At 35.5% G+C, this 16,758-nt stretch overlaps 1 protein-coding gene across 1 annotated transcript in view; it reads right to left on the reverse strand.

Moving 5' to 3' along the window:
• The window catches only part of LOC104077483 (lipopolysaccharide-responsive and beige-like anchor protein), a gene marked incomplete at its 3' end in the record, with an annotated part of 44,110 nt that overhangs the window by 19,200 nt on the left and 8,152 nt on the right, over positions 1-16,758 (reverse strand). The window lies entirely within an intron of this gene.

Genomic DNA, 16,758 nt, shown 5'->3' on the forward strand with positions numbered 1-16,758 from the left:
AATTTAGCCATTCCACATGTAAAATGCTGAAAGATGTCTAAAATATCTTTGTATATATCTGTAAAACATATATACAATTTTGTATACGTATTGAGCACACTGTTTATATGTTATTAATGTAATGTGTACAGACAATGAATGCATTCAAGTATAACTGAAGAATAAACATGCAAAAGTATTTTCCTCTTTCTGTTCTGCAAGAACAAATATACTTAAGAATACGCTACAAAGTAAGGAAAAATTTTAAAAGTCCTTGAACAGAAGTATTAGTAATCTAGTCATTAATTCAAGCATAGTTCAAGTGAAAAAACTATGTCTGCTATTCAGATTATTATTATTCAAATAACTGCGTCTTTGCAGCTCATGTGAAATTTGGCATACAAGCTTCAAAGTATTTTCTCTTCTAGGATAGATTAGATCTATGAATGACCTAAGATCTAATCTTACATTTTTTTACTTAGAATGGCTTTCCCATTGCACTAGTATAAAGAAAACATCTTAGGTTAATTACTATTTTTGCAGTTCACTAATTTGAAATATAACCCTTTAAAAGAAGTGGTTCCTGTATAAAAGGATTTTTATCTGATTTAGCAAATTTATTCCAGGGAAGAATGAAACTGACTCCAAAAAGTCTCTTTGTTGCAAGAACCATTTTGGAATCTCCATCTGTACTGATTTTCCCTAAAGACTCAGCTATGCTTGAGGGAAAAAAGAAGAAAGGAGGTCATTGGTAGACAAATTATATAAATTAAAAATAGAAACAGTTCTGTGCTGTATGGTTCTGTAACATTTTATGTATTCTCTTTATCTGCCCCTATTTTTATTACTCTCCAAATGAGTATAGCCCAAATCAATAGTTATAGAATTACATTCCTTGAATATAAAGCTAAACCCAATTAGAATTGATTTCATTCGCTTTTCAAAAAAAAAAAAAATGGTATCATGCAGAGATCCATATAGCCAGAATCCACAGTATTGATTTTGGCTGTTATTGTTACAGTTGGTTTCTGAAGCCTGCAACAGGACAACTATCAAGACATGTCACATTTATTTGCAAGCAAATAAAAAAAGTCCCCAAATGAAAGAAAGCTTAGGGAAAAAAAAAGAACCGTGGAGCTGTGCACTGACAATGATACACTATCAGCTTACTCAGAGAAGTTACAGTGGGAATACACACATTGAATTATACATTACACGAATGCACTGATTTATTGTGGTAATAACATCCACCTCATTAAAAGATTCTGCTTTGCTGCAGTTGGAGGGCTACATATTGTTTACTGCTATAAATTAATGGCAGCGCACAGAAGACTGTAGAACCCTTCTAACAATAGATCTGTAATGACAGTGCTGTATATCACAGCTTCCCCAGCAGCTTCATAATAAAATGGAGACAATGTATTGGGCTAATACATTCTACCAGGCAGGCCCATATTTTTCTGACAACTGCTTCTAAGGATGAGGTGATTCTAGTGTGTTACACTGCACTGGGAACAGTTAACTAAGCTTGAGCTACAGAATAAAGCACATACAAGGAATATTCAAAGACCCTCTGACTTTTAATTTAGTAAACAATTTAATTGAGATTTTTTAATTATTTCATATTTCAAAATCAACAGGGAATCATGATTACATACTGGATTCCCTCCCCTGTGGGTAAACGCCAAGGGAAAAAGAATAACTCCAAACTAAGCTATGGTAGATGTAGCTGTGAGACCACATATTTACACTAATCAACATGGTTTCCCTATGGCTACAGAACACTAAGGAAGAAGAAGCTGAAAAGCTCTCCTATGCTGAAATTCCAGAATATATTTTCTTTTCAGTACCTCTTTTCAGAGAGGAAAATTAAATATTAGTTCACCAATTAAAAATACTTATTTAGATGGGGGAAAAAAAAGAAAAGTAGAGACAGAAAATTCCAACAAGGAAAAGCAATGGATGAGACTACAGGAGTCAAGATGAAAAAAGAAATTACTTATGGCTGCTAAGTTTTCAAGCTGTATTGAAAAATGAATAATGCCTACGGTTTTCAAGTCAGAGTTCATTCAAAAAAGGATCCAAACTGAAGGAAGAATTGGGGTAAGGAAGTTTTTGTTTTCTCTTATCCAAAGGAATGGTCATCTGGTTTTTTACCCAAAGTGGTTGTTATAACAACATGTACTACAACTATGAAAGTTACAAGCTATTCTTAAAAAAACAAACTCATTTGATACTAATTTTTCAAGTGCTCTCAAATCTAGGAATACCTCGAAATAAATAAACCTCACATTTTGACCAAGAACTGAATATAGTAAATCTCAGTCTTTGGACCAAGCTTGCTTGCTTTCTTTGAGACACAACAAAGAAAAATGGTTTGTTGAAAAATAACTGAGAAAACACACTGACTCTTACCATCTACTGCTGTTAAATATGTCCAGACACTATGGTGTACAGTTACATTTGTTGGTTCTTAATCTTACTCTGTGCTAGACATTGGAACAGTGGCCCATCTTGCCTCCATTTTCAGAAGAGGCCCTGTTGCACCCAACAGAAGAAAGCAGAATGCTCACTGCTCCTCTACATAGGGCAGAATCTCTCCTGGATTCTGTTGCTCACATTCAAGAATACATTTTGGAAAATTGCTAATGACCTAACATAAGCAGACTGAAGTCTTATAAAGAAAGAATTACGATATGTTTATTTATAGTTACACATTTAAGAAGAAAAAAAGGTGCTTTTTTTTCCTATCTAATGTGTTTTCATTTTTTAAATAGTGTTACTCCCAATAAACAGACATACCCTGTTATTACCCATGCTGCCTCTTGTTATTGGCTTTTACACAGGCTTCTGTTATTAAAACAAACATTGCCCCTTTTACTGTCTCTTATCCATTGTAATACTGGGAAGAGTTTTGAACTCATTAATATTCAAAATCCATGAAAGACTAGAGTACTATGGCAGTAAATTGCATTTAATTACTGCAAACAATAAGTAGTCAAGATACCTTGACTGTTTTGTCTTCACTGTTAACTGTTACCTCTTTTGGTGAAGATGGCAATCTTAACAATTACTACTGGAAATCAGGAGATTTGTGCAAGTGCCAGTGAGTTCCAGAAACGAAGTCCACACTGACCAGTGCAAACAGAAAGATTTACAAATTAATAAAAATATTATTCTTTGAAATTTGTAATTCAAAGCTTCTTCACCACGAAAGAAAAAAAAAAAAAGAAAGAAACAAAACAAAACAAAAAAAAAGAAAAAAGAAAAATGGGGAAAAAAAGAAAAAATGTTTTTGCTTGCGATTTCTTATACTGTTTTCTTATCCACATCCAACCAGGTATTTGGATTCCTGTGTATACAGTTGTCTGTATCATTGAATTATGTTTTGGAGCATCCTTGCCAAGTATGATGTTTGTTTTTCATACGTTTTATCTTCAAGATGACTATCTGTTTTTCATTACTGATACTTTTCATATATTCATTGGGCTTAAAGGACCAGGGGGACCATTAGGTCATCTCATCTAGTCTTGTGTTTGTATGACAAGCCATTAAATGCCTTTCCATTACATGATTTTGAGCCCAACTGTTTATACTTGATTATAGCATGAGCTGTATCTGGCCAACCTGCTTTCCAGAAAGGCATCTGACTCTTGAGTACATGGACAACCTGCTATTTGTCTTGGAAGCTTTTTCTACTGATAATTGTGATCCTCATTCTAAAAAATACATACTTCAGTTCAGCTATGAATTTACTGGTGTGTACCAAAGAAATCTTATCCTCTCTGACATATCACAGAGTCTCTACTTACCCATTATTTTCTGTATATAAAGATACTTACAGACTATAATTAGACTCTTTAATAAACAAAAGAAATTGAGTTCTTCAGGTCTTCCATTTTAAGGCATTTCTTCCAGCCTTAAGATTTCTCTGTAGCCTGCCCCCTTACCAATGTATTCAAATATACAGATATCTGAAATGTGTTCGGTGTTTCCAGTGTTAATCTTCTCACTGTCATAAATATGCCGAGTGCTGTATACTCTGATGCAATCTAACCACAACTGCATTTTTAGAGGATTGCTTGTTTAGTTACTTTATGTATTACCAACACATAATTAACTCCCAGAACTAGCCAATACTTGTAATATTGTCAGTGGGACTTCCTGATCATCTGAGTAAAACTTCTTTTTCCCAGACAGAGATATAAAGACAAGATGCAAGAGTTTAATTATACCCAAACTTTATTAACTTAGGTCAACTGGGAAATATCTAGGAATAAACTCATATAATGTAGATCACTACTCTTTCATTTGTAATTTTTGTTTTTGAGAACAGCCACAAAATGCCATACTCCCCTCTGAACCTATTCTCACTCACTGCTAGAACTCACCATTCTTCCCCTCAAACAACTGAGTACTGCTTTCTTAAAAATTAGGTCCTGCAACTCCCCCATCTTCTTTAGAGGGCATCTTACCTTTAATCTATATCTAACTCAAATTCATTAAAGAACTGTATCCCAAAGAAAACAACAAACATAATTATCTGCCAAACCGTTTGAACTGCCCTCATTGATCAACTAAACTGGTCCTTCAGCTGCTCTAGGAAAGATTTAAAAAATGGAAACAATCTACCAAGGAGAGAAACAATCCTTACCAATTCATTCCCAAATGAATGCTCTGGTTTCAGAGCAGTTGCCCAAATCCTACATCAAAGACTAGGCTAGGAGGGGGGAACTATGAATTCAGATGTCAAAATTTGACTGAAGCCAAAGAACCAGAACTTGACAGAACTCTTGTATTCTTCCCCAGTGGGCACTTAGGTGATACACGATAATTTCTGCTCCAATTCTAAACTGATTTACTATTTTTTACTATTAATTGTAAATTATATTTCAGTCACTTATAACACTGTTTTTGAGAATTTCAACACAAGCAGCTACTTGAATTCCATGTGGTTTCTTAGTGAAATAAAGAATCCTATGGTTAAACACTTTTTGCACAATGTTGAAACTGTACAATAATTATGAATATTAGTGAGTGTACTCTACAGATTTTGATATCAAGATATGAAATCAGAAGAAGTCATATAACTGTGCTGCCTTCTTTTCCAATCACTAAAGTCAACACACATCTCTGGTGAATTTGCTGAGTAGACATTGTCTGGATAATTGTTAATATTCCATCTAGATAAGCTTCTTCCCCTTTAGAATTGGCAGGTCATTATGCTCATAGTTACAGTTCTAATCCATTATTCTGAATATAGGTATTTCAAATAATTATGATACTTAAAAATTTGTAGAGAGAAGGGAAACAAATGGGACAATAATGTAAAGCAAGTTTGGAAGAATACTTCCTGTTCTTTTTATGTCGACCTAAAACTAAAATAATTTTCAAGTATAGATAAGAGTTGCAAGCAAGCAAGGCTTCATATGGTCCACAGAGAACAAACAAAAAAAAGCCATAATTACTCTAGTTACAAAGCAAAGTAAATGATACCTTCTCATATAATTAAGTTGCTAGATTCATTGCTTCAGGGAGAATGCAGACCAAATATAAATAGGTTTAAAAAAACAAAAAGAAAAGGCAACTAGACCACCAGACATGACTCTCTAAATTATTTCTCCAGTTCACAAAGTAGATAAACTTCTGCCTGCCAAACGTGGGAGGTTATCTGAAGGGAAGGATGATGCTTTACATGTCCTCTTTCTTTTCTTTTTTCACTAGGCTCCTGCTACTGGCTGTTCATAGAGGGAAGATACTGAGCTAGATGAGCTTCTGGACTGGCTCCTGTCTTATGACTTCGTATTAAAAGACTCAGCACCTTCGGGCTGGTGCACATGATACAATAAAAGCCAGTCAAGAGCACTCCAGTACAACAAACTTGCAGCTACTTTTACATGCAAATAATTTCTTTGCTTAGATATATCTTTTTATTTACACTAGTGAAGAAATACAGATAAATGGCTACCAGCCACCTCATTTAATATTTGCATGCACAGCTTAGGGTGCAGACAACTATTTCCCAGCAGCTCCTTTAACTAAGTGACAAGTATAACCAGCTGACTGTGATCAGCATTTTTATCAAATGTAGGATCCCTGGGCATTTCCTGATGCACTGCATATGGAATGAAATTCCATAATCCTCTTATCTCAATGTTTTCTAAAATAAATTTAATACAATCTATACATACTAAAACCACTGAGCTTTTTTATATAAACATGCTTTTTTAAATAGTTGTCAGTCCTTACAAGCTTTCTTTGAAAAGACCCTATTTACCAGAAATCACATAATGAAATTTACCAGATCACACTATGTTATAAAAAAAAATTTAAAAGCTCAATTTTCTACTCTAGGGAAACTGAGAATTCAATAAAGGGCTGCAATAAAAGCAGACAATAGTTGTGTGGATGCAAATTAAATTGAAAGTATTTGTACATATGGTTTATTATTAAGATTTTTTTAAGAGCTCACACATTCCTTTGAGACAACAAGGTCAGTCAGGAAAAACTGATCTAAAGGTGATCTAATAACTAGAATGTCTGAACATATTAATATAAATAATATTTAATGATGCAAAACATGGAAGATTCCCAAATTCTACAGTTCAAAAATGGATCATAAACTAATCTTAAGCATAAAAAATGAAGAAAAACTATGTTTAGCAATATTAGTGATCTTAGCAATATATTAGTGACAGAATACACCTCAGGTCACCTAAAATCTTGGAAGAATTTAAATTTAAAGGAAAAATCTCCATGCCTTCATGTTACTAACAATAGTATCAAATGCTATTACAACTATCTGTACCAGATTCCAAAACAATTTCACTGCTGAACTGCAAACTTGCAAACTAATTAAGCACACATACACTTTTACATAAGGTTTAATCAATTGTTCAGCACATCTGAATGTGTCACACTCTGTGTATTTGAGGTATTACTACACCTTAATACTACTGGGAAGGCAAAATGAAGAGAGCTGGTATGTGTCGTAGGCTGCCAAAAGGTCAGGGAGAAAGGAAGTTGCATGTCCCTAGGAATCATGAGGAGAAATCAAGCTGCTTGCAGGCGGTGAGGAGGGTATGGCATTGTAGTTGGCTTACTTAGAAAATAACCCTGCCAGCCAAAAGCAACCATTTGCATACACTATCCATGACATAATCCATCAAGTGAAAGAAATCGCTACATCATCATTCGCTTATTTTAAAAAAAAAAAAAAAAAAAAGGATTTTATAGATTTTGAGAAACAGGATTTAGTGAGAAGCCACGTGCACTTGAATCATACCGGGAGATGAAAACATTCTCTCTCTGCCTTCCCTTCACAGACCATGCTCCTCTGCCAACACATCATACAAGCCACTGTTACAGAAAATAGCAGCCATTATACTTAACACCAAATCTATATAAGACAATCAGAACAAAAACATAATCCTTTTGGCTTGTACTAACAGGACAGGACCTCAAGCTAAAAGTTGACACAAACTTGCATTTTCTGCAGATTAAACACTGTCAGGGCACACAAAATATACATTATTGTATATCACGTGTAAGCACCAAGCCCTACAAAAAGAGCAGCAGCAGGCTAGAAAAATGTTTCCTTCAGAAAAACTTTTCCTTCAGAAAGTATAAAGACTTTTTTACTGTAATCTGTACAGTTTCATAGAACTATTACAATCAGATTATATCAATCCTGAATATAAATAGTCAGCTAAGAGCCCATCAATGTACAGTTTTTCACACATATATTTCTTCCCTCCTATCTAAGGTGAACTCATCCATCATTTTATTACCTATTTCATAAGGTCTCCTGATTAGTGAGCCATCACCTTCAATACCATCAACAGATTAGTATTGTCAGAAAGTTTTATCAGCTCCCTTTTCATCTTCTTTTTCAGGTTACCATATATGCTGAACAGTATGAAGTGCAGAAAAGACCTTTAGAATGCCAGTGACCACCCCACCTTGGAAACTAACCTTTTGTTTCTGAGACTGAGGCAGTTTCAAATGATTGGCTGGATATTATATATAAATTATTTTTTCTTAATCTTACTAGACTATTCAACTCAAGCTTGTAGGATCATACCATCTTCTCCTAGTGATCTTTTTCTATTGATTTCCTTCATTTGATCCACGCTTTCATCTGCTGATATTTGAGTTTGAGACAGATCATCTGATCTGCCAGCAAAGTGAGTCCACAGCCTGAGAACCACCTTAAACTCCTCCTTAAACAAAGATTATCAGTATTACTATTTTCCCATGCTTTCATTTTCTCTGAGCACTATTTTTATACCCGGATTGTCCTTTGACCCCAACAGGCTTCCCGCTCCTAGGAGTTTGATCAACTCAGTTTTAGACAGCTCCAGTAGGTGAGATAAATCCCATCCTCATTTCCAGTATGAGTGCAATTTTCAACTTAGCCACCATCATGCTTGTTCAGAAATCTGAATCACACAGATGTGTGTTGTAGCAGTTCATAATCTGCTGGAGTTCAAATGTATGAATATAAAAAGGAAGAGAGACTGTATCAAGAGAATAACATTCACTTTACATTAGGAAGACAGAAAACACACATTTAAAATGTCTATGGCCCAAGACACGTGTGTGAAATTATTTTGATTGCTAGTACATTTTATGACCAGACATGTGCCCCATGGTTCCTTGTGATCATTTAAAAGGTCATGAACCTCCCTCAGTTCATTTCCAATTAGAAGATGACATATGTTCAGGGCACCTAAAATTGAAACAAGAGCAGGATGGACAATAACAGCAGATACAAACTAAGAATAACATTTTGAACATTCATTGTTAATTCTGAGTTATTGTTTTTCTTGCCTTTGAGTATTTCTGCATTCCAAACAATACTCCTCCTTGAGACAGGGGAAGATTAAGATTATTAGCTCATTACCAAAATTATTCTTATTGATCTTGTAAACTTGGGTTTTGCTCTAATACCTAAATAAATTTAAAAAAAAAAAAAAAAGATTGCTTGAAAAGAATTAAGTGATCCTAGAAACTGCTACATGCATCTGAAGTGCAAAGAATATGCTTCTTGTGACTTCAAAAAATAAGCCTCTGGTGGGAAAAGAAGAGAACAGGGTAGAGAAAGTAAGAATGGTAGCAAGATGCACTCTATCATCCACTTATATGTTCTTTAGAGGAGATGGTTTGACACAGAGAATAACCAACAAATGACAAGGAAAAAAAGATAAAGATATAAAAGGATGGTTATGACACTGTGATAGAGCAATGGAAATTCCCACAATACTTTAAAAATTCTATCTAGACTAAGAGTAGGATTTCAGAAAGTATGTTTTGACAAATCATCTCAGAGATGTATTTGGGTGAAGCTTCAGTCTCAGCAGGTCTCTATTTGAGTTGTGGAGGAATAGGCAGCTAAACATGCATGGAAATCACATGTTTATTCTGAAAAAGGTCCTGAGATAGATGCTGCATGAAGCTTAAACCAACATATCAGCACAAAAATTTGTCTTTGAAAGTGAAACAAGTGGGCACCATGCAGAGATTGATACTAAAATCCAGAAGAGCAAGAATTGTTTCAGACGCAGCAAACAGTTTAGTGTCTCTAAGGATCATGTCTAAGTCGGGCTTGTCAATCCAATAATTACTTTATTTAAATAAACAAGTCTTCCTCGTGGCTATGTTCCTGTTTTCAACAGAACTGCTTGAATTTGTCTGGGGATGCCCTTGTCCATGGTCCTGAACCGCCCGAGCCTAGGCTGGCAGACATGAGGACTTGCTCTGGGTGGGTACCTGACCATGGTGCTGCAAAAAGCTTGGGACCTAGAAAACAGACGACCGTAGCAGATCAGTCACAGACCCATGGGACCATTTGCAGCTTTGTCTCCTAATTTTGGCAACTGTGCTAAAGGAAATTATACAACAGATTGACGCAGCTGTCAGAAAGGATAATTGACCAATTTTATCATTCACAAAAGTCCCCGATGGAATCTGTCTGAGGGTTACTGGCATTTGAGAGTCTCACAAAATCACTTTCCCCCCGTTTAGAAATGGGAAAAACTTATGTTATTAAACTAAAACTTTTCATGGGAATATAACAGACTACTCAGCACTTTAGCTGGTACAATTTCTAATTCCAAAATAGATTTTCTGGTCCAAACAAAGAAAGTCCGTAATAGTTCTAAAATTATAGCACTGTCCTGGGATGTGAACAACAGAACTTCATACTCTTGCACAGCTTTCTTCAAAGAGGGACTTGACTTTTGAGTTCTAACATCACAAGCAAGGACCCCAATCACAATTACAATTCCCTCCTCCCCCCCATCCCTTTTTAGGTCTCTCTCTTTATATTCAAAGAGGACAGATTGGGAAGAAAGGGTCTTTGTTCTCTCAGCTAGATTTTGCTCTTTTATGGTTTCCTAAATGATACCAACACCTGCATCCTTAAAAATCAAGGTACTGCTCAGAGTATTGCTTCCTCTTCGAATGCTTCCCTTCCCCTAGAAGTTTCTTTTAACATGATTATGTCAAAGATCTGTCGACCCCTTTGCACAAACAGGCATGGAGATCAAATGTGTATCTATGTATATTAGATCCTAACCCTACCTACATCTACAAATGTGGTGGTGCATTTTCCCCCGCCCCCTTCTAGGACGCTTGTTGATCTCAGAAATTTCCATGAGACCTCGGCGTTGGTGTACTGAGTCTGGTGGTTGAGCGCTCCTTGACCATATCAGAAACTCTGCATAGCTGAGGCTGGGAACGTACTCCTACTGCCTGGCCCAGGTGTCAAGTAGAACACCACTGAAACCTTGAGAATTTTTAGTAATTACCACCTGTGACTGTGGCCAAGATGGAAATTTACAGATAACTAAAGCCAATCATCTTGTGAACCTATAAAGGGTAGTCCTAACTGAGACACTTTGAGCTCTCCTGGACCGCAGCGGGCTGCAGCCAGCATCTCCCCGAGCGGGACGCCTCTCAGAGTTTGCAACATCTTAAACCAGCAAATCCGGAGGCCCGTCATCTCATGTGACCTGGGCTGAAACTCTTCACTTCTCTAGGCTCAACCCTCGCCCGTTGAGAAATGCCGAGACATTTTATGTGGAGTATTTCTTCACCGAACTCGAGGGGAATTTTCAACAGGTCCCTCTTGTACATTTTTATATATATATATATTTCTGTTTGTGTGTGCGTGAACTAATAGTAACCATAATCTGTAATTAAGTCGTGATTGTAGTAGACGCTACTAACACTTACTTCGTAAATATTAAATTAGTTAATGACTAAGTGCTGCTTAAGTATGTTAATGACTAGTTAATGATTAAGTGCTGCTAAAACTGTGAATGAACCCTAGACTGCTGCTAGACACATATAATCTCTAAGATATAAACCCTTAGACATAACATGATTTTTCTTTATATGTTTCATCCATGTAGCAAGTAATAGAGTGGACCTTGCCATCAAACTCTGTTAAATCGCACCTTTATAGGTCTCTCTTAAAATCACTTTCTGCTAATACCTTTGACGGTGATTCTTTAAGCAGCCTCTAAACCACTCATTTGCAACAGGTGATAAACCAGTTTCTGTAATAATTTCTCTCAACTGTTCCCTATTCTGCATAGAATTTTAAAGAGGATGGAGCCTCCCTCTCCTCAAAGAAGCAAGCTGAACAGGTACCTCTTGTACATTTTTATATATATATATATTTCTGTCTGTGTGTGCGTGAACTAATAGTAACCATAATCTGTAATTAAGTCGTGATTGTAGTAGACGCTACTAACACTTACTTCGTAAATATTAAATTAGTTAATGACTAAGTGCTGCTTAAGTATGTTAATGATTAGTTAATGATTAAGTGCTGCTAAAACTGTGAATGAACCCTAGACTGCTGCTAGACACATATAATCTCTAAGATATAAACCCTTAGACATAACATGATTTTTCTTTATATGTTTCATCCATGTAGCAAGTAATAGAGTGGACCTTGCCATCAAACTCTGTTAAATCGCACCTTTATAGGTCTCTCTTAAAATCACTTTCTGCTAATACCTTTGACGGTGATTCTTTAAGCAGCCTCTAAACCACTCATTTGCAACAGGTGATAAACCAGTTTCTGTAATAATTTCTCTCAACTGTTCCCTATTCTGCATAGAATTTTAAAGAGGATGGAGCCTCCCTCTCCTCAAAGAAGCAAGCTGCATTTCACAAAAAACGCATGATAACTTGATAATGAAGAGAATCTGATAAATATACTTTATACTAAAAATATCAAAATCCGTAACAGACTAACAAATGAGTAATGAAAAATATGTCTCCTTTTCAGATATCACTGCTTCAGGCTGACTGTAGATGGGGGCTGGTCTTGATATCTCTACCACTGTTTCTTGAGGTGATCCAAAATTCTAGAAAATATACTGGACCTTTTCTTACTGCCAGGGATTCTGATACAAAGTTTGAAATGTTTTATTTCCTGTACTGTCCTGTTTTAAGCAGGATTCACATGAACTGCCCTAAAAGGAAAAATATTTGTACCTCCCTTCCAAGCTTATCCTGTCTGGCTTTGGAGTGCCTTTTAATTAAGTGATATCTTTTGTCACAGGTACAGATGACAAATCTACTGCCTGAAACACCAGTGACAAGGCAACCAGGGCAGATGCTGAGCCCAGCAGTGTCAAGCATCATAGGTCTCGGTGCCTAAATTCCAGACATAATTGCCTATCAAAGTAAGTCATCACCACCGCACCCACTATTGTTAGTTCTCACACTGTTCCTCTAACCATCTTTTAGTGTCCAATTTTGGAACATGCTTTACGCTTAGAAGGACACTGAGCCCTTCTGGTAAGTTTATCAGTTTTAACTGGTAGTAACTTGCATCGATTTTGTGTTGGAGCATGAGCTGAATAAAACATAATTTTCATTTCCTACATGAAAAGCACTGGTTCACAGAGTGCCTGTACAAGTTTTAATGCCTCTCTAGACAAAAAGATTTCTTTAAAAAATTTGCAAAATTATAATAAGTTGTCCTGGTTTCGGCTGGGATAGGGTTAAATGTCTTCCTAGTGCTGTGTTTTGGATTTAGTATGAGGAGAATGTTGATAACACATTGACGTTTTCAGTTGTTGCTAAGTGCCCTCCTAGTCCAAGGACAGCTCCCATGCCTACTGACTGAGCTAGGTACACAAGGTGGGAGGGAACATAATCAGGACAGCCAGCCCAGCTGGCTAATGGGGTATTCCATACCATGTGACATCATGCTCAGTATATGAATGATAGGCGTGATCCAGGAAGTACCAATCGCTACTTGGTTATCGGTCAGCGTGGGTGGTGAGCAATTGCATTGTGCATCACTCATTTTGTATATTCTATCATTATCATTATTATTTTCCCTTTTTCTGTTCTATTAAACTGTCTTTATCTCAACCCATGAGTTTTTCTCACTCTTACCCTTCCGATTCTCTCCCCATCCCGCTGGGGGGTGGGGGGGTGGGTGGGGACTGAGCGAGCAGGTGGGGGGTGTTTGGCTGCTTGCCAGGGTAAACCACAACATAAGTGCATATCAAAACATTTGTTACTTTTTATCTCTTTGCCAAGGGGTAACTAAGCAAATTTCATGCCCATCCCACTCTTTTCCTTGCAGGGGAAAATATGCGGCAGAAGATCTATGTGCAGTGAATCTGTGCTCCAAAAATGGGCACCCTGCAACAGAATTCAGGCTGGCATGCTGAAGAACAGTCAAAAGTGAAGTTTACATTAGAACAACAAAACTAGTCTAATCTGTCATAGTAAAAAAATCTATTACTTCTTTTCTGTCAAAGTGTATTTGATATCAGTGGCTCCCACATACCAATTAAACACCTCACTTCACTGAAGGTGAGAGCTATTTGTTGCTTTTGTACACTTGACTGGAAAAGAAGTCATTACATACATAACGGCCACTATAAAACTGATGACGATGTAGCAAATATTGCATGAAAATTATAAACATGAGAATAAAAATATTATTATGTACACATGCAGCTATAGTGAAGACAAAAGAAGATTTAAGAATGGCATAATTTTCTTCTTCTAGTAGTGTCAGTTTATGATCTTACAGAAATTTTGTGCCTTATGAAAGAAAAATTATCAACAGCTACTTGCACACAGCAAGATCTTGTAACAAACTTTTGAGAGTATAAAATCATGCTTTGATATCGCAGTATTTTCCATGTATTTTTACTTCTATTTTTTTTCCTTATCCAAGTCCAGAAATAAAACGCAATTTATTGCTTCCACTGAATAAAGAAAAGGAAAAAAATGTGCTTTTGAATAACATAAGTAATGCAGAAAATGGGACACATTCTGGTGGGAAACTGTGTCTGTTGTATAAATAAAATATATGCAGCTATAAATATAATATGTAATACTCATTCCAAACCATAGTCACCTCTTAAGAAATAAACACTCGAGTCAAAGCAGGGTAACAGACTGGCAGTGCACTCCTGGCATTTGTCAGGAGCATTCGTCAGGCTGACAGTAATATTAACCACAATCCATTTCAGTTGCTTTGGTTTATCATTGTGTGACTGATGTTCAAAACAATGCCACAAGAAGCTGCTTAAATAAAGTGTTGGTTTAACCTATACACTGCAGTTCTTTAAATCTGCTAAATCTTTAAATCTACTAACTGTGGACTTCTATCTAATGTATTAACAAAACTGTTATTCATATTTGACACTTTATAATACCTAAATTTAACTTGCAATTTCTTTAAAAAAAAAAAAAAGAAAAAAGAAAAATTCTTCATTTTGAATTTTCTTAGGTACCAAAAAAAGTAAAAATATTGACCTGACATCCTTTCTGCCAGACCAAAATCAAAGTTTTCCTTTTCTTTACTCAGTGGGAGCACTAAATTGTGATGCGTTTCTGGACGTGGATAAGGAAAAGAAATAAAGTAAAAGACTGTTAAAACCATGTAAAAAGTTAAATGAAATATCTTTAAATATTTTTAAAACCTTCAGCAATGCAAAATATAGACATGCTACAATACATAATTGGCACTTATTCCGAAGCATTACCCTGAAGATAACAGTCCTACAATGAAAATATCACAACATACATGACATTCAAACATTTTCATAGTTGAATATTAGCAAGGTTTTTCAGATATTTGCCATGAATTCATCATCTGAGTTTAACATTTAAACTACATAAGAGTTGATACTGCTAGAAATGCCTAAACAGTAACCAAAACTTGAACTGCTGTATCTGAGACAGGTATGGCATAAAGACTTTCATTGTGTATATGGGAAGGACTGGCATTCATCCAGACAGCAGTTACATTTTCAGAGATCAAGACGCACTGTCTGATTAACAATATTTAACAGAACATAAGGGAAAATGCATGTTAAATATACATATACGTATAAATATTCACTATTCCCTAACAATAGGGGCAATTCTCTGCCAATCACCTGTTAAAAGATTAAAAGCTCCCAAGAATATCATGTTACGGGCTCAAATAATATTAATGAAACTCCTTCTACTCATAATACAGTATCACTGACGTCTAATATTGTAATAATTATTTCCTGTATTAAGTTCATAGTTTTCAAACATATGATTGAGAAGGTTAAGTATAGATATAGATACAACCTAAGTAATGTCTACTTGGTAATGTCCCTAAGTAATGTCGTCTCTCAGCAGTAGCAATGGAAAGATTCCCTCAGAACTTAAGGTATACTTAGTAATCCTCAAAGACTACTTTCATGAACAGAGAAATCCATATAACTGGTCACCGGTAATAAAAAAACGCGTAGAAAAAGTGGGTTTGCTATCCCGCAAGATAGTGGTGGCAAGAGTGGTACCTAACCTAAAATGAGGAAAAAATGCTCTACACTGCATTTAGTTCTATTTCAGGATGGAGGAAGAAAGACTAGGACTATAGCACTGACTGAATTGACTAGTTTACAAATTAAAATACAATTAAAGGAGATGCCTCAGAAGCACAGCAGCTGGAGAATCCTTTTTTTGTCTTGAATTATTTTAGCAGTGACATGATATATGCAGAAGTGTCATTTAACAAAAGTTAATGGAAAATTAGGTTGCAAAAAATCATGTCATAATATAGGAAGTTATTAATGTTAATACATTTAATTTATGTACTAATTCAAGCTACACAGAGCTGATGTTACTTGTAAGTTTTCAATTTTCACTTAAGTGTAATTCACAAGTGTAGTCTAGGTTGGGGCTAGGTATTTTTAGTTTTAAACTACCTTCAGGTATTTTTTGGCCTGGGGATTACTAAGAAAGCATTTATTAAATTCCACAACAATAAATTATTTTTAAATATTATTGACCTTCCAAAGATTTTTTAAAATATAAAATATGTGTAGGTTTACCCATGAATACAGATTTGTGTCAGTCAGACATTCTGAGAAAGCATAGAGTTCATGACTTATTCAAATTAAATAAAACTATTAGAAAATATTACAATGACAGTACCCCAGTGTATCTCTGCTTTGGACTTAAAAACATTATTCCTTTATTTTTATTTATATATACATATACACACACAAAAGGTATGGTATAGTCTTCAAATATATATACATATATGTATATATACACACTATATATCCACATATATATGTGTGGATATATATTTGATGACTATACAGTACCTTTTTTAGGGTTAAAATACTAAATTTGTAGTAAAAAAATTATTTTTCCAGAGATTTTCACAGACCTGTGTTTAGCTTAATCAATTGCGAACTGAAAGCAAGAACTTTTAAAAACTGCCTTACTTCTTTGGGGATTTTTTTT

Source organism: Fulmarus glacialis, unplaced genomic scaffold (genome assembly GCF_000690835.1).
Source record: "Fulmarus glacialis isolate BGI_N327 unplaced genomic scaffold, ASM69083v1 scaffold6795, whole genome shotgun sequence".
Lineage (NCBI taxonomy): Eukaryota > Metazoa > Chordata > Aves > Procellariiformes > Procellariidae > Fulmarus > Fulmarus glacialis.